Source organism: Acomys minous (assembly GCF_964271855.1).
Source record: "Acomys minous genome assembly, chromosome: 14".
In the NCBI taxonomy this organism is placed as follows: domain Eukaryota; kingdom Metazoa; phylum Chordata; class Mammalia; order Rodentia; family Muridae; genus Acomys; species Acomys minous.
In genome coordinates, this window is record NC_140496.1 from 63,039,766 (window position 1) to 63,058,973 (window position 19,208).

The window sequence follows — 19,208 nt, forward strand, 5'->3', positions numbered from 1 at the left end:
TATAGCTAATGTGAAAGCGTTTCCCAGATGGTTCTGAAGGCATCATGGGGTCATGGAGAGCAGTTGAGACATAGCACTGAAAAAAGGACCTTGGTAAAGGTGACACCTCAGATTGAAGAGAGCCCTACAAAAAAGTTAAGGCTGGGTAGCATGTAGCTCGCTTGGAGTCTGAAAGAGCTCCCAAAGAGGCTTCTGATGAAGGGGCAGGCCAGATGTGTGTGTGTGTTGGGGGGGGCAGATCCCAGGACCATGAGAGCTCCACCAAAGACAGCAGCAGCCATAGAGTGGACCTGGCCATGATCCTAGGAAACATGCTATCTGTGCTACAGAGTAAGGAGACAGAAAAATGGCCCAGGACCTTGGGAGCCCAGAGGACCACAAGTGGGTCCCAGATGTTAAGTACTGAACTTTTTACACTGTTGGAGTTTGGTTCTGCTTTGATTTGATGATGACAATGCCTTGGTTCTCCCCCCATAGGGAAGTATGCAACTCATTTTTAATTTTACAAGACCCCACATAAGACATTAGAATTTTAGAGATATAGAAATCTGACAGAAGAGAGGCTCTAGGTAATTTAGAGAGGCTTGGAACTTTAAAAAATGTTATTTTAAAGAGATTACATTTTACTGTGAATTCTTTTTTTCTTTTTGGCTTTTTAGTTTTTTGTTTTGAGACAGGGTTTCTCAATGTAGCTTTGGCTATCCTGGACTCACTTTGTAGACCAGGCTGGGCCCAAACTCACAGAGCTCCATCTGCCTCTGCCTCTGAGTGCTGGGATTACAGGCATGCACCACCACATACAACTTTAATGTGAATTCTTAAATACTGTAGGACTTTCAAAAACTAGAATGTTTTATATCGTGTTAGTGAAAACAAGAAAGAAAAGTTTATGGTTTAATAGTGGTATGTATAGGTGTCAGTTTAACAAAGGATCATTTGTCCTTGTTGAGGGTGGTTTGTTGTTTTGCTAACTTGACACAAGCTAAAGTTCTCTAGAAAAGGAGCATTAAGAAAATGCCCCCATCCAGGCTGTGTGTAGTTAAGTCTATAATACATTTTCTTGGTTAATGACTGGTGTAGGTGGGCTGATGTCACCCCTGGGCAGGTCCTGCACTGTATAAGAAAGCAAACTAAGCAAGTGAGGAAGAGCCAGCCTGTGCTCCTCTGAGTTCCTCTGTGTCCTGTTTCAGTTCCTGCCTCCAGGTTTCTGCCCTGACTTCCTCCTGTGATATAATGTGAGCTGAGAATTGTAAGACTAAATAAACCCTTTCCTCCCCAAACTGTGATGAAGTTTGTTACTTTATCTCAGCACTATCAAGCCAACTAAGACTACTAGTATCCACTGAGGAGACTTATTATGCAATTTAAGTGGAATGCTAAGAGGTCTACCAGCAAAAAAAATAGTAGGTCCTTTCTAAGTCCCAAGGACGTTACAATATTTATCAGTGGGTTCTAACTTTTCTATGAAAAAAAAAATCTCTCATTCTCCAGGGATTCTATTCCTTAAAGAGCTTTTTGTACCGAGTACACTGGTATTTTACTAGTCAGATTAAGTAAAGGATATCAGAATTCTCAAATTTTCAGACTTAAAAACTAATGTAACTCAATGCTAGGTTCTCCCTACCATACACAAAAACGTCCCCCAGACTGGGGAGTCACACCCAGCATGCTCCCACATACTAGTGACACTTAACTATGAGTTAATAAGTTACAGAAACCAGGTCAAAAGACTTGAGTCTACATTATTACTGGTTAAAGGAAAGATAGGCACTAGCTTGTCTATATATTTCTATTGAGATCAGACACACACGCGCGCGCACACGCACGCGCGCGCGCGCGCGCACACACACACACACACACACACACACACACACACGGCGGACTTTTATTTTAGATGTATCACTGCTCCTGTGTCGCTATGTAGCCCCAGCTGGCCTAGAACTCACTATGTAGAGTAGGATGACCTTGAACTCTGAGCTCCTCCTGAATCTGCCTCCCAAGAGTGAAATGAAAGGTGTGCACCACCACATCAAAACCATACCATTTTACTAGGCTTTCTGCAATTCTAAAAGTAGATCCCTGGGGAAAACAGTGTTGCTGGGGAGAAGGCTCAGTTGGGCAGGTCAGAGGACCTAAGTTAAATCTCAAAAACCTTATGAAGCTGGACCGGGCAAGGCGTCTCTGTAATCAATCCCAGCACATCTATGGAGGAAACAGGAAACTCCTCAAACTCAAATCACAGGCCAGCTAGCCTGACATATGAGGACCAACACCAAAGGTTTTGCTCTAATCTCCTCCTCCACACGTGAGCCACGGTTTTGTGGCCAGTGCTCATAACTACACAGACATGCACGCACGCACGCACGCACTAGGTTAGGGGTAGTAAAAGAAAAGAAAATGCTGTTTGCAGACTTGTTTTTAGCTAGTATTCTTAGTAACAGTGCCTTCAAGTCCAAGTGTTACACACATTTATCCACACAGGGAAGTGAGGAGCAATATGCCTTCCTTTTCTATTTATCACAAAATCCAAACCATTCCCCACAGTACTGTGTGATTTGTTCCCTGCCAGCCTCATTGCTTTGAAATATTGGCATAAAAGGTTAGAGTCTTCCACAAACTTGTCACTTCATGTGAAAACAGCACAAATAAACCAAATAAGCTACTGAGATGGGTGTGGTCAGTAGATTCACTTGAGTCCAGGAATTTGGGGCCAGCTTTGGCAACATAGCGAGACCCTATGTTTTAATTGAATAGTTTTAACAGTATACCCTGAACTGGTAGCTAATTGATCTAATAATTTATTTTTCTTGCCAAATACAAACAGGTTTCTAAGAATGTAAGTCACAGGAAAGAGGCCATAGATGGGGCAGCGCTGGGTGCCCCAATCCAGAAAGATCTTGCTCTCTTACCTATGGTTGGAGGCTGAACAGTCAGTCCTAAGAAAATTTCATAGTTCTGAATTCTGTTCAAACAGGCAAAACAAAAACAAAAACAAAAAACAAAAACCCCCCAAAACCACCAACAACAACAACAACAACAAAAACCTATTCATACAGACTCAACTTTTTCTCGAGTCTGTGACAATAACTCAGCACTCTAAATACCTGAGGTCTTCTGGTAAATGAAATACCATCTAGTTTGGTAGATCTGAAACTCTGCAGTCTCACATACAAGAGGTATTTGTAAAAAGCAATGGCCACAATCTCTAACACTGTTACACTTGTTTATGAGTTGGAAGTATTTTTAAAGAGACGTTTAAAGGGAAGAGAAGCGAGCAAAGCTTCACCCTGGACTGAGTATGCAGCTCAGGGCGGAGCACCTGCCTGCCCACGCACAACCCAGGGTTCTGACTCCCAACACCTTAAAGATTTCATTTTTGAATTTAGGTGGAGGGGGACATTAAGAAAGAAATGAGAGCTAACTGGTTTAAAAATATAAACATCTTAAAACTTCAAGAGGGTTGTTCAGCTTTCAACTGTGTAACAGTGAGCAGCTAAACTTCAGTTCATATGAATTCACTTTTCAGTCAAGCTATCAAGTCACACCAAACTGCATATTTATTTTTCAGCCAAGTGGAAAGTACTAGAGTCAGGCACTAGAATGACCAAAACTGGCATCCAGAAGCTAATTTAAAAAAAAAAAACAAAAAAAAAACAAAAAAAAAAACAACCAGACAGGAAAATTAAAGGGAGAATGGGACTACTTTAGAGCTTTCCTAAAGGCCAGGTCCCGCTGCTGTAGCTCCTCTCTATTTCACTGCCGTCAAGCTCTACGCTGTTGTAGTGTAGTGTAGCACCTCTGCCCATGTAACTGATGCTTTTCAAATCTAGTAGCATTTACAAGGAATTAAAAAAAAAAAAAAATCGGGCTGGGGCTCAGCAGCTAAGAGCTCAGGCTGCTCTTTCAGGGGATGTGAGTTCAAGTCCCGGCACCCATATGGCAGCTTACAGCTATACACAACTCCAGTTCCAAAGGCTCTACTGCTGTCTTCTGGCTTCGTGGTGCACAGACAAGCATGCAAGCAAAACACCCATACATAAAGTAATAATAACAACAACAACATCATTAATCCATGGAAAAGATTTCACCTTACAGTGAACAGTTTTATAGTATCTCCAGAAAACCAAGAATAAAACAAACTTCCCAATTAACTAATTAAACTAAAAGCTGAAAACATTAAACTGATAACTTTTCTTCTCTTCCCCCCTCCCCTTTTGGTTTTCCAGACAGGGTTTCTCTGTTTAAAAGAGTCCTGACTGTGCTGGACTCTGTAGACCAAGCTGGCCTCCAACTCACAGAGATCTACCTGCCTCTGCCTCCCCTGAGTGCCTGGACTAAAGGATAAGCCACCATGCCTGTCTACTAAATAAAATTTCTTCAGCAAGCTGTTCATGTTTTAGAAAAACAGAAATATTACTATTTGCCTGTGGCAAGAAAGCAATCTTTTAACTTTTTTTCTTAAAGTAGTAACAACCAAGACTAAGTTATTTCCTCTCAAAGGTAACCTAAGTCCATCTAGCCTAGATCTTAAATTTAATACTATTTCTCTTGAATCCTTCAAACCCCACACACAGATTCTCACAGAACTGACTCCTGAGCAGCTCCCCTCGCCCTTCCTCTTGTCACTGAATACTTGGAGCTCGCCTTTCTGTTGTTGAATCACACGAGCTTCCTTGCCTCCCGTCTTTTCACTTCTCGAGTCACCCTGACTCTAGAAGAGTCTCACTAAGAAGCCCTCGCTGGCCTCAAACTAGCTATCTAGACCCAGCTGGTTTTGAACTCATAGAGGTCTGCCTGCGTCTGCCTCCCACATGCTGGCCTTAGAGGTGTGAGCCACTACACCTAGCGAAAGTTTGATTTTATGTGTTTTGCCCACATATGTAAGCAAGCCTCATACATGCAAGGCCCAGAAGCCAGAACAGGATGTTGGGTCCCTTGGACTAGAGTGACAGGAAATATGTGTTGCCCTGTGGGTGTTGGGGACCAACCTGAGTCCTCTATAAACATGCCAGTGCCCTTAATCACCAAGCATCTCTCCAGCCCCCATGTACCTTCCTTTCAATAAGTGTGTTTTATCAAGTAACAGTCTTCATTAAAACTTCTTATCTCCAGAATCAGGTCTTCCCTTCTCAATCCAGCACTCTAGTGACCTTAAATCTAACCCCATATGTCCTTATTTCTTCCACATTTTCCAACTACTGTACCAAGGTCTATATCTCTGTCAAATTAACATCTCATCCTTCATCTTCTGAACTTTCTAACTTATCACATGCCATTCCTAACACAGAGAATGTCTACCACTCTCCCTCGAGTCATCTGTGTGCTACAGTTCATTTGTATCTCTATTAATTCATGTAAACAGGAACACAAAAGTGAAGTATTTCCCCCTTCTGAGACTGCCCCCCAAATGAACAAAAATAGCTAGTTTTTGAAAATTAAATGCCTACTATAAGGCCAGAACACATTACTTCTACCCTTTTCAACAAACTTATGCTGAAGATAGTACTACTATTATTGTCCTTTAAAAATAAGAAATTAAGATTTAGAAATACCAAATCATGTTAGTAAGTTGCCTCAAAACAACTTCAACCCCCCAGATACACCTCTTTGTAAGAAAATAAACTTTCTCATATTTGTCATTTTAGAGAAGAAAACAACCCACAATCCTCAAATTGCAACTTAAATGTCTCGTCATAGATCACGTTCACCTAAAATATTTTTAAAGAAACACACTGCAACTAACTTTTTCAAGAGAACTGCAAATTTCTTCTTGCATAAAATAATAGTGTTCCACATTCTTAATAATATGACGGCTGTACGATAACTATTAAGACTCTAGCAGGAATCTATCCCACTGGCAAGAACTGTAAAAACTAGCCTGCTCAGTGCCACTGAAGGTGCAGCGAAACACCATACAGGCTACTATCCTCTGACCCTGAGGTCCCATTTCCGCCTAGTTCCAGGGGATTTGACACCTTCTGACGTACTCAATCTGGCACGTGTTTGGTACACAGAAATACATGTAGGCAAAACACCCATACACATAAAATAAAATAATAATTTAAAAATGTAAACCTAAAACATGGCTGAACGGGTCTGTTAATGAAACGACACAACACTTTTACATTTGAACTGAAAGGATAGTTCCAAACACATCCAATAGGTTTGGACTAGATTATAAAGTACATGAAATTCTGGAAATAGTGCTAAACGTCAACTACTACAAGAATTAGCACAGTATTTGCTGCCTTAATGGTGCATAATATCACCAACTGTCTGGAACACAGTAACTTTATTTATAAATTAATTTTAAGATATCACTGGAAACACAGTGAATGAATGTGCTGCCTGGTCTACACATCTGGCAGTGTGTAGCAAGAGTCTACAGTAAGAGACCCCCTACGGCTCACTTGCAGCAGCACCAATGCCATCATGGTTTTGTCCGACAGTTACACCTAGTTCTCTATACCTCTGTAGTTTTGCCTTTGAAAGCTAAACCACAATCTTATTTGGAGCAAAATTATTTTTTTTCACATGCACAATAAGTTGATATATAATAGCAGTGGGGGAAAACATGAATAAGGGGCTGAAGGATGGCTCAGTGGTTAAGAACACTGGCTTCTCTTCCAGGGGCCCCAGGTTCAATTCCTAGCACCTACACGGTGGCTTAAAACCAGCTATAACTCCAGCACTAGGGATCAGACATCCTCTTCTGGCCTCCTTGGGAACCAGGCACACATGTGGTACACAACATACACTGAGGCAAAAGCAGATATACATAACAAAATTTAAAGGCCATAATCAATAGCATGCTTAATATATATTTGTGAGTTCAAAGTGAGGCCCTTTAAAGTGTTAACTAATTCAAGTGTCTTTTACCAGTTATTTGTACTTTAATATTCTTAGGAAATACGACTAAATTTTATTATGTCCTGAAACCAAGCATACAACTTATATGCTTTAACTTTATTAACTTTGCCCTCACACACTTTGAATCAGTCTCTATCAATGTGAACTAAGTAAACCAAAGACACAGGAATGGCAAAATTAGAGTCCCTTATGGAGAGATTCTTTCAGATTTATCTGTGGTAAGTTGATATGCTCTAGATAAGTTCTCTTTTAAAAAGTCGTCACTTGTATCATAACTAAAGCATATGCCATAAAACAGTTAATCTCCCAGGTGTGCATCAGGTACTTCTAAAAACAATACTAAAAGGACTATTTTGTTCCTCTTATAAAAGTACAACATTTCTTATTTCAGTTTTACCTTAGCAATCACACAACTCCCCTTTTTAGACTGGTGCATGTGTGAGTGTGCGTTGTATCCCTTGCTCTGAAAGGCCTATTTTCAAGTAGAAATGAGAGCATGGCACAGTTCTTTGCTGAACTGCTTTGCTGATGAGAACATAATAGGATAAAGCGAACCTTATAGATCATCAGAATCATTTAACTTTGAAACAAATTAACCAGTCATCTCAAAACTGTCCGCCCAGGGGAGGTAGGCCAAGATCACTTACTGCAAACTGACATCCACCAACTACAAAAAACTCAAAACGTAAATTATCTTAAGTGTATGAAATACTAAAAAGCACATAAAAATTATTGTGGTATGTACATACTGAGACACACACAAAGGATGCTTCAACTTCTCACTAACATGTAAAAGCTTAAATATTACTATTTAATGCTAGTATTTTCTACAAGATAAAAATTCCATGACATTGAAATGAGCATAAAATAGTTAAACTAGCTATAACTTTTCACAAATGATTAGCTTAATCTGAAAAGGAACATTAGGAGGAAGTTTATGTTCACAATTTTAAATGTACCAGAATAATAAGATATAAATGTTTTGTACAAGTTATTGCTATTGACCATCTAAAATAAGAGCTGTTGGAGGCAAGAGCCTTGAAAACCGAGCTCCAGTGAACACCCCCTGGGTCTCTAGCACATGCCACAAAGTGCTAGATGCTTTCTGGGAACTCAGCTGTTCTCCCTCTACAGATGCCACAGCTTTGGCTCAGACTAAGTCAAGGCATCTAGACTCCAGAACCAGAAATGGTGAACAATTTTCTATGAAAATAAAGTGGCATCATCCTCTTCATAAAACTAAATAAAGCAAGACTCAGTGGCACAGGCCTATAATCCCAGCACTCAAGGAGGCAGAGGCAGGCAGATCTCTGAGGCCAGCCTGGTCTACAAATCAAGTCCAGGACAAGGACTACTTGATGTAATTTACTGCCAAACATATTAAGATTCTAAAACATCATACAAAACATAAATTACAGAGGTCAGAAAAAAAGAGAGAAAACTCCTTATAAGAAAAAGTAATAGGCTGGGCGTGGTGGCGCATGCCTTTAATCTCAGCACTTGGGAGGCAGAGGCAGGCGGATCACTGTGAGTTCGAGGCCAGCCTGGTCTACAAAGAGAGTCCAGGAAAGCCAGGGATACACAGAGAGACCCTGTCTCAAAAAAAAAAAAAAAAAAAAAAAGAAAAGAAAAGAAAGAAAGAAAAAGTAATTTCCAGAGTGAATGACTAGATGCTTATTTTATATACAGCCATCAACCACCCATAAAATTCACAGTAACAGAAAACACTGGCAAGACTCAGAGTTGTTTCACTATTAGATTATAAAACATAGATAGATGTAAAAGCTTCCTGAGAGCAAAGGCCCTCTAACTCATCCTGGTATTCCCCAAAATTAGCAATCTGTGGTTAAATGCTGAAGAGCAGGTGAGCTAAATTCAACCTGTCTAAAAGCTCTCATTTGATGGCCAAAACAATTGTTAGTAACACCCACTTGTGTTTTAAAACAATGGCTGTTAAAACTAAGATGACCAATTCTTTGAAGGCAATTTAGACCGAAATTATATTAGTCTAAATCACAAGAAAATATTCCAAAAGGAAAAAAAATGTTGCCTAGATTACTGTGAAATTTCATTGTTTTCTTAATGGGGCGGGGAAGAGACTGCCAACAGAAAAATCGATTGTTTTATGCTAGCTGAAAGGTTAAATATGGAGGGCAGGGTGTAACTTGGTTAATGGGCACTTGCCTAGCAAGCGCAAGGACCTAGGTCCAATCCCCAGCACATTAAAACAAAACAGAATCTCCCAGATCCTATTCTTGCCTTGCCCAACATAAGCTTAATTCTACACAATAGTCCGAATGATGTTCATAAACTCAGGTCAGATAAAGCCTCTCTTCTGCTCTAAGGGTTTCCTTAGAACTCGGAGTGTTCCCCACGATCCCAGGCCTTCTAAGGAAGGGCCTCATTACTCTTCTCATCTCAAGTCCTCTTTCTCTGCCTGCTTACTTTTCTTAGACCACACTGGCCTCCTGGCTGTTCTCAAAAAGGCCGAGTACACTCCAGGCTCTAAGCCCCAGAAGGTCTTTCTTCTTGGGATCTTTTTGCACACGGGAACACACGTCCCTCCCTTCTTTCAGGTCTCTGCTCCAGTCCCAGGTCATCTCTAACCCTCACCAGTGCCCACCTGACGCCACATTGACTTGGTTATGGTCTAACCCTCCTGACTGAAGGGACAGCAGCAAAAACTTTGTTTTATCCACACAGCAGACATTCGATTAAATACTCACTGATTTAATACTGCATGTTTTCATAATTAATTACATGAAAACCAAGCATATGAACAAGCTTGAAAGAGGGGGAAAAAAAGAAATTGTTTTATTTTCAAATGCTCATCATATTACCCACAAGTAGACTGCACAAATAGGAGCCTGATTAGTCATGATTATGAGTTTAAGGAGCCAAAGGATTCTCAGGAGTATTGGTTTTTAAAGTGACTGCTGGTTAGGGCTGGGGCTAGTTCAGTGGCAAAGTGCCTGCTGACTCTTCTTGAGGCACTGGGTTAGTTCTCCCGCGCTACAAACAAAATGACTACTAAAACATGGGTGCCCGCCCGCCCTGCGTGAAGTTGAGTTTCCTCCCCAGCAGCACATAAACCAGGCTTGGAAGGAACTGCACACCCATCCGAGTACCCCAGAGGCGGGAAAGTTTCAAGATCTTCCTCAGCTCTATCACGGCGCTACATGAGATGGGGGAGGTGGGGGGTGGGGAGTGATAGTTACTGAGAACTTTGCCCCTAAAACTGTTATCAATTTTAAACCTCTTAAACCTTATTCCCAAATCCTCAGAATGTAAGGTGAAGACACAATCACACCTGAAGCCACACAACACACACACACACACACACACACACACACACACAAAAGTGTGCACTTTTGAAAAGTTATCATATGAAACTGAATAATATTGGGATTTCGGTTCACTTTTAAGGTAAGGAGTGTCTAGGGGTGGCTTAGAGGGGTCAAGAAGCAGAAGGTAAAACGGTGTGCATAAAAGCTGTTTTGTTTTGTTTTGTTTTGTTTTTCCTGGGCAAAGAGTCTATATATCCCACCACATTCTCAAGGTATAAACGGCCCAGAAAAGGTCAAAAGTGACATTTTTGTAATGGAAGTGTAATGCGACATTTAACCTAACACTACCTCTCAAGGAGATATGAGGTGTATATCAGACACCGAATTTGACCATTCAACAAATGCTGGACACGGAAAATCCTTGCTAATGAACACAATAGTAAGAGAATTTGAAGTGGCAAGGAAACTAAGCAAGATTCACTGAAACACCACTAAAAATATCCCAGAATATAGATTTAATTCTGAAACAAAGTGTTACAGAAAAGCATAAAGACAGACCTAACCTAGTACGTATTATATCAAAGTGTTGCAGAAACCAATTACATCAAAAGAAAAGAAAAACTACTCATACTCATGGGAGGCATACCCACCCCCACACAATCTGACAGGAAACTCAAAGAAAGTTTCCAAATCCTGTTTCCAGCATCATCTCTTGTAACTGCCTGCTTCTGAAGGCAAACTACCCTGGTTAATTTTGAGGGTCGACACTTGGGCCCTATTAAAAACGGAAAGGCTCTTCTGCCTGCCACCCGAGCAGCAGCAAACAGTGGCTGGTACCTGTAACGCTTGGCCCATTAACCTCCTGCCCTACCATTGCATTTCTTACACAGAACTTCCTTCACAGCAGCGACCAAAAAAAAAAAAAAAAAAAAAAAAAAGATTTTCCTTTCCCAACGGCAACACACTGATCCTCATCGCTAGCTCTTTTTTCCAAGGGATGAAAGGTCCCCTAAACTCTAGTTTTCCATCCTGTGAGGGAATCTCGGATTATTGGGGGTGAGGGGTGGGGGGTGATGGGGAAACAACTGTCCTTCCTCGCTCTTCTCACAAGAGCAAATTACAAAACGCAGCTGAAGGCACTGTCCTTAACTTTCTGAGTTAAGGACACCAACCACACTCCCACCACCCCGACACTCCGCACACACTCTCGATGGAAAGAAGACAAGAATCACACCGTGGCCTCCTTCCTGACCAAATTCAGAGGAAGAAGCAACAGACCACAGAGGAGAGCAACGTAGCAAAGGCGAACACATGGCAAGCCGCAGAAGACAGAGGGCAGGGAGGGCGGGAACCCGGCTGGCGGCGGAGCGGGACGCCGAGGTGTCAGCGCCCGGCAGCCGGGGCAAAGGCCGCGCGGAGGACACCGCACCTCCCGGGACGCGGGGACGACACCTCGGAGCCGACGCGGACACACGTCCCCTCTCGCCTCCGGTCGCGCAGGCCAGGCCGGGCCGCCACGGTCCGCGGGCGTGGCTGGCTCCGGCCTCCAGCCGCGGCCCCTCCCGCCCGCCAGGCCCCCGGCCGCCGCCGCCGCCCGGGACTCGGGCACGGCTAAGAAGTGGCCACCGAAGCGCGGCCAGCCCGCGTCCCCGACACGGCGCCCCGTACTCACCCCGCGGCCCGGCGCCTCCTCCACCTCCTCCTCCTCCCTCCTCTCCGCCGCGGCTGGGGCTCGGGCTCGGGCTCGACACGGCGGCGGCAGGAGCGGCGGCCTCGGGAGCGGCGGCGGCGGCGGCGCCTCCGGAACGCGCACGCACGCAGCACGCATGCCCCGCCCCCTCCCCGGGCCCCGCCTTCCCGGCCGCGTCCCGGAATCTATTTAAAGGAAACGCGCTTCAAAAGGGTGGGGGCCGCAGAGGAATAGTGTGCAGACAGGAACTGGGGCCTCTCCTTTGAGGAGGTGGTGGTTAAGGCCAAAACTGAAACGAGGAAGGGAAAAAAAAATCAGAAAGCAGAGAATTTTGAGCGGATGCAATCATTTGACAGTTGCTAGTTGAGTGCCTAATAGGTACTTGATGATATTCTGGGCGTATACAGGGAAAGTCACTTTCTAGAGCTTTCATTCTCATGAGCTAGGAAAGGGAACACAAACAATAAACAAGTAGCAAAATTCACAGGTCACCAGGGAGAGCTTTGCACACCTTTGTTCATACCCAGCAAATCCAGAAGCTGGATGAGAGGAACAATCCTGGGCTTAACCCAGAGAAGGGATGTGTCTGCCGTATTTCAGGAATTGGCAAAAGGCAAGTGGAAGAATGGATGAGCAGACTCTATGGCCAAAGAGCGGAGTAGTGAGACTCCAAGATTTGTGCAGACGACCAGACCCTGAGGAGCCTGGGGGCCATTGTAACGGCAGCAGGAATCCCTGAGGGGAGGGTGGGGGAGGGTGGGCCCAGAAATAATTATATCTAGTTCACTTTTTTTTTTTAAGTTAGCATTGTGCAGGGTGTGGTGGCTCACTCCTGTTATCCCAGTGTTTTGAAGGCTGGAGCAGGGGGATTGCCACAAGTTTGAGGTTAGCCTGGACTACATAGTGAGTTTCAGGACCATCAGGAGCTGGGGTGAGTCTTGCGGTGTGTGTGTGTGTGTGTGTGTGTGTGTGTGTGTGTGTGTGTGTGTGTGTGTGTGTAACGCACAGCAGAAGCACAAATGTCCACAGGGGGAGTCAAGTAGGTGGCTGTTCTGTTCGTGTCAGTTTGGGCAAGAGTGGCGGCCCAGTGCAAGGTGGGAAATAGCTGTTTTCTTTTAGATTTTGTTTATTTTAGGTTTATTAAGTCCATTTTAATTGGGCTGCATCTGGAGATGAGGAGGCAGGGTGGGGGGGGGGAGGGAGTAGAACAAAAAGAGTCTGGCTGGTTCTTAGATGCAGAGCCTGCTGGCCGGGGTCATTTAATGAGAGAGAAGATTGAGTAAGAGCAAAGTTGGGACAGGAGAACCCAAGAGTTCTACGTTAGGGGTCTGGAGAAAGCTCAGTGGTGATGAGCAGAAGGCCTGGGCTGGCTTCCCAGAACCTACATGGCTGCTAAAATCAGGCCAGATCTCTAGCTCCAGGGGATCTGAAGCTCTCTTCTGGCCTCCCTGGGTCCTGCGTGCTTGGGGTTCTCGGATCTACATGGAGGCAAAATGCCCCTATACATAAAATAAAAATAAGTCTTTTTCAAAAAAAAAAAAAAAAGACTTCTACTTTGCCTGCTTTCCATCCAAGTATTGGATTAACAGTGTGTGTGTGTGTGTGTGTGTGTGTGTGTGTGTGTGTGTGTGTGTGTTGGGGTATGGATCTGGAAATATAAATTTGAGATCCATCAGCATGTATATGATTCGACGCCCAGGTCTACATAAACTCATTTAGGGACACGGAGTGGCAGCAGGAAAAAAGGACCAAGAGATATTACCGGAAGTCAAGGTTAGAGGAACCCCAGGGAAGGAAGGAAGTTGTTAGGGAGTTGTTTTAGGAAAGAAGGAGTGATCAGTCCCATCGCCTACTGCCTACTGCTGAAATAGCTAAGAAGACAATCCAAGGCTCAGTCTCCACCTCTACCCGCACCCCTACCCGCACCCCTACCCCCACCCCTACCCGCACAGTCCCCAGCCCCTCCACCCTGATTGGCGCGTGCTAAACAAGCTCTGCCACTGAGCCTCATCCCCAGCCAAGAGGTGGGAATTTAAGCACTGAGTCTGGCCTGATGAAGGCTTCTGAGAAGCTTCATGAAAACTCTTTGAGTGTTATCCTATGGGGACATGCCTGACGAGGGTGTGTTGAGAGAACGGGAGGTGAGGTAAAACAGGGCTCTTCAGGAGCTTGCTGAGCCTAGCGACAACTGAGAGCTGAGGGCTTGTCGTGGGAAGAGAACGCGGAGCCAAGGAGGGTGTTTTAAAGGAGAGGTCCTTTCTTGTGGTGTTAGGCCGATCGTCGATCATCGTTTAGAAAGGTAAAGTTACCACGCAAAGACAAGAGGAGATACGTAGATAGACTACAGAAACTAAAAGGCTAGGTGTCCTAGCACGGCAGTGACGGAGCTGGCCTTAAAACAGGAACAAGGACAGTCCGTTCACAGACTCATTTGTAGCAAGGGCACAGAACGTAGGGACAGATGGAGGTGAATGTGGATGCATATTCGTGGTGGGCATATGGTCACGGCAGAGCAGAGGGGACAAGTGAGAGCTGAAGTGTCGTCTTTGTTTTGCCCGTCAGGACGGGTACCCGGTAGGACCGTTTTCTAAGGACATTTTTCTAAGTGTGCTTCCTTAGGAGTGCTGCCTTTTGTCCGTTCTCCATGCAACATGAACACAGGCTTCCCACCCTGCCCTGCCCACTCCGTGTATATCTTCCCCTGTTTACACTAAGTGCTGTGTGCTGGGTGGGTAAGATCCAATCTCGCCTGTGTGCTTTCTTTTACTCTCTCTCTCTCTCTCTCTCTCTCTCTCTCTCTCTCTCTCTCTCTCTCTCTCAAGTTAGTGGTCATATAGCTTTGGAGTTTTGCTGATGAAAATCAATGAGAGGGAGGTAAGAGAGAGGCTGATAGACTCTGGAACTTAACACGTGAAAGAAAGGAGGCCAAGTGAAAAGCAACGGCCCCCGTGGGAAGGAATATTTTCAGAGGAAGCAATCAAATAAGTGAGGGTGAGTGAGGGGACTTTCCAAGGAACAGAAGTGAGACAGTCAGGAGAGGAAGTGTGAGGTGTCTGTGAAGATAAGAAGGTTCAGACTGGCACAGAGAAGCTCCAGAAACAGCCCCCAGCCCTTTGGGCTTCGGCCCTTGTCATAGTGTGTGTAAGGCCCTGATCTGGTACGGCTGGGGACGGGGCCTCACATCCGGAGTAACACAGTCCTGGGAGAAAGCGTCCAGAGGAAGGAATTAGCCGGTTAGGTACCACTGAGGACCCAGTACAAAGCTTGAAGAGACCTGCTGGCCACTTTGCACATGATAAGTGATGGACGCGCTTTATTGTCCCTAGAGTTTGGTAGGTGTAAAGCATCTGTCAGGGCCTCCTGTCTGCCCATTTGCTGCTCATGCCACCTCCTTTCTCAGTCACCAGGCTGCCAGGCCTCGCTGTCCTTTAGTCCCTTTTCCTTACCTTTGTGCCAACCTCCATCAAAGTAATCTGCGGTGCAACAGCTGTGCAATCACCATGATCAGGTGGAGAGGGAACGCAGCTGAGAAAGGGAGGCTATCCTGAAGTGCCAGACTTTGACCTCAACAGCAGGGCCCCACGGCACTGTCCACCAGGACCTTCTGCCGAGATGGAAACGCCTCTTCTGCTTTGCTGACAATACCATTTTTTATTTATTATTAGCCTTCTGTTTCGTTTTGAGACAAGATCCTGATTTGTAGCTCTGGCGGGCTTGCTACTCATTGTGTAGTCCAGGCTAGCCCCAAACTTAGGGATTACGGACTTGAGTCTTCTTCCTTCCTGTCCTGCAACTGTTCTCTGCCTACATAACCCACAAGTGGATATTAAAGACTCAAAATGCGGCCATGTGACTGAGGGGTTGTGGTTTAAATCGGAATTAAATTTAATTAGATTTATATTTAGATAGCTGCATATGGCTAGAGGCTTCTATATTGCTCCGCACAGGAATAGCTACTTCCTGTCCCGTAGCGAGCGCTCCCATCTGCCAGCTCTCTCTAGCTCCATCGCCATCACCCTTGATTGGGTATTGATCACCTTTAGTCTAGACTCTTGCTATATGTACTCTCCTCTTGGTCTCCTGCTCAGTTGTTTTCCTTTCAATCTGTCTTTTGATCTTGCAGAAATATCCTCCAGCTCTTTCCCCCACCTTACTAGTACATGTGCTGTGAGCTGCTTGCTGTACTTCCTCCTGACTTCTTAACTGCCTCCCTCCCTGTTCACAGGCGCCTCCCATCCTTTTTACCAGCCCCAAGTCTGCCTCATACCACCGCTCCCTACCTGGAGGGCTTCTCATTCCTTGGAAGTCTCACATTTTTCAGTTTGTATCTCACCTATGGTGTATGTGGCTGCCTTGGGGTATATATTGCATTTTCCTTTTTTTTTTTTCTTGCTATTAAAATCATTCCTTTCAGTGAAGTTAGTCCTCAGGGCAATGCGAGTCTTGCACCTTGTGGAATGAGACGCTCCTCAAACAGTGAGCTACATACAGGCTTTCCTGAAATCTGAAGACTAACCAGGTCCCTGTCTAGGTCCAACAGGCACACAGCTACTCCCAGACGATTTAATGTCTTTAAGCCCTAAACAAATTTGGCAGTATGAAATTATTTCTTTTCATGTTATTGCTGGCTGAGAGGGCCTTCCAAACATTTCCCAAACTTAGCATACTTTTACAATGCATGTATAGCTTTGTGATGGTGTGATTATGCTGAGATCTGGCAGGGCCAGCCTGGCTATGTCCAGGACCAATTTATGGAAAAGGCCTTAAAGAAGCATTGAGGCTGTGCTACAGATCAATAGAAATAGCCTTTCATCTTTCGAGTGTTTACAATATGTATTTTTATAGCTAGAACTCTCAGAAATACATAACCCAAGAGTAGCATGGTTTATGTTCAGCAATATTTCATGCACTTTCCCCCAGTACTGTGTTGGATTTTAAACATTTGAAGAAAAGTAGGTATAACACTTTATTAAGTAAATTGTTCTGGGCTTGCCATCAAGCTAATGGCTAGACACATATGAGGTAAGTACTATGCCACTGATAGGCCCCAGCCCCAGATTAATATTTCATATGTAAATTATTCTTCACACATATAGGACCTCATACACGTTCACTCAACCAGCCTAAAACTGTGGCGTGTCACTTGCTGGCTACTTCCGCTTGTTGCCAGGAACATAAGAATTATAATCTGTCATTAATGGGCTATAACTAATTTAATCCTACCAATAACAATATTCTATAGATAGTAATAGGTTTATTTTGCAGCGCAGAAAATTTGTTTGGAGGGATCAAATGAACTGAGAAAATGTGCAGAGCTAGTTTTTAACAAGGACTGAAACCTAAGCTCAAAACCTTGGCCGATTAAAAATGTAAGTTCCCTTTTTTTAAAGGCGGCAACTTGATCTATTTTGTTCATGTCTATTTTCTCAATAAATATGCGAGGAGTGGGAGGGGGAAATCCTCAGGTTACAGCACCTGTTGCGCTTGTGGAGGAGCTGGGTTTGAGTCCCAGCACCCACATGGCAATTCCCACCCATCGGCAACTCCTGCTCTAAGAGATCTGACACCCTCTTCTGTTCTCCATCGGCACTAGGCACGCATGCAAGCAAAACACTCATACGCAGAGAATTAAAGAGTCTAATTTTTAAAATTCAAGATCCTGTATTCATATGTGGAGAAAAAGGAGGGAACTACAAGCCAGCTAATTCACAAGTAAGGAGTCTATTTTGCTTCTGTGGTACATTAATAATCTTTTAAAAAAAGATTTATTTATTTATTATTATGTATACAGTGTTCTGGCTGCATGTACACCTGTAGGCTGGAAGAGGGCATAATATCATGTTACAGATGGTTGTGAACCACCATGTAGTTTCTGGAAATTGAACTCAGGACTTTTGGAAGAGCAGACAGTGCTCTTAACCACTGAGCCATCTCTCCAGCCCTACATTAATAATCTTATCTATATTAGTACATTTAAAATGTGCTCTGCAGGTTGTTACTCATGCACAAGCTGTTTATTATTAGTGAACCTTGATTTATTTTTGTACAAAAAAAAAAAAAGTAAGCATTTAGAATCGTTTCCAGCAATGGGTCCCTGCTGTGTTCTTCAAGCAGGTGATCCGTGGGCTTCTGTGGTTGACCCTGGGCACAAACCAGTCCAGATGTTGTCCAACTCCCGTGGTGAGTCACAAGCGATATACACCGTATACGAGTCACAGTGTCTAATTTAGTCCTACCCAGGCCATTTGCCACCCACCTGCTCCTCCTCCTGGAGAATGTCTCATGCCTTTGAAGTAAAAGGCAGCAACAGATTGGATTTTTAAAATCCGCTTCCTCGCCAGAGACTCTGTAGCTAGCGACTGTGTGCTGTGAAAGCATTGTTGAGCAGTAATTAAGTGTGTGGTTCCTAGAGTGAGTTGACACAGCTTTAAACGAGATGTAGGGACTGTTGCTGACCAGCTGTGTGGCCTTGGGCAAACTGTTTAACCTCATGAAACCTTAGCTTTCTTACGTATAATATGTATAAGAAAAGTACAAAATTTCATAGTGCTTTAGTAAAAACTGCGATATGCAAAGCACTCTTTTGATTAAAAACAAAGAGAAATGTGATTTTTTTTTTTTTTGAGACAGGGTCTCTTTATCATGTAGTCCTGGCTGTCCTAGAATTTGCTATGTAGACCACGCCTGCCTCAGACACCTGAGTACAGGAATTAAAGGTGTGTGTCACCACTTGCTTAAAAACTAAAAGAAATATATGAAGTGCTATTCATAGAAAATTACATATAGTGACAAAATGTCATTTTATGTCATAATGCACATTACTATTACTATGACTATTTTATTCTGATGTCATGCAAGTTCGTGCTATTTGGGGGGAAAAAAGGATTTAAAAAAAATCTTTTTTTTTTTTTTGTTTTTTTTTTTTTGTTTTTCGAGACAGGATTTCTCTGTGTAGCCTTGGCCATCCTGGACTGACTTTGTACACCAGGCTGGCCTTGAACTCACAGCGATCCACCTGTCTCTGCCTCCCGAGTGCTGGGATTAAAGGCGTGTGCCACCACGCCCGGCTCTACTATAAAGGTAATTCAGTAAATATCCAGGCTTGTGTATTGCCAGATTCCTCTCAGTTATCCACAGTACTCTTCATATAAATCTCATTGTAACAAAACCTTGCAAATTAAAAAAAGAAAGAAAGCACTCACACTGAAACTATTGAGACGTATAGACTTTGTATCCACACTACTCAATTGCAATAAGAATACATTACATTCACAGTTCCGGGTGTTTGCTTGGCTTAAGTATACTGTGTATGATGTGAGAGAGCCATGCATTTGGCTTCAATGTGGCTATTAAGAACAGGT

The 19,208-nt window shown here is 43.7% G+C and overlaps 1 protein-coding gene across 1 annotated transcript in view; it reads right to left on the reverse strand.

Annotated features, from left to right (window-relative positions):
- The window catches only part of RAP1A (RAP1A, member of RAS oncogene family), a 79,864-nt gene extending 67,881 nt beyond the window's left edge, over nucleotides 1-11,983 (reverse strand). The window contains exon 1 of the mRNA XM_084756024.1: nucleotides 11,830-11,983. The gene's annotated coding sequence lies outside the window, so the exon portion shown is untranslated. The remainder of the gene's footprint in view (nucleotides 1-11,829) is intronic.
- Nucleotides 11,984-19,208: the final 7,225 nt, after the last annotated feature.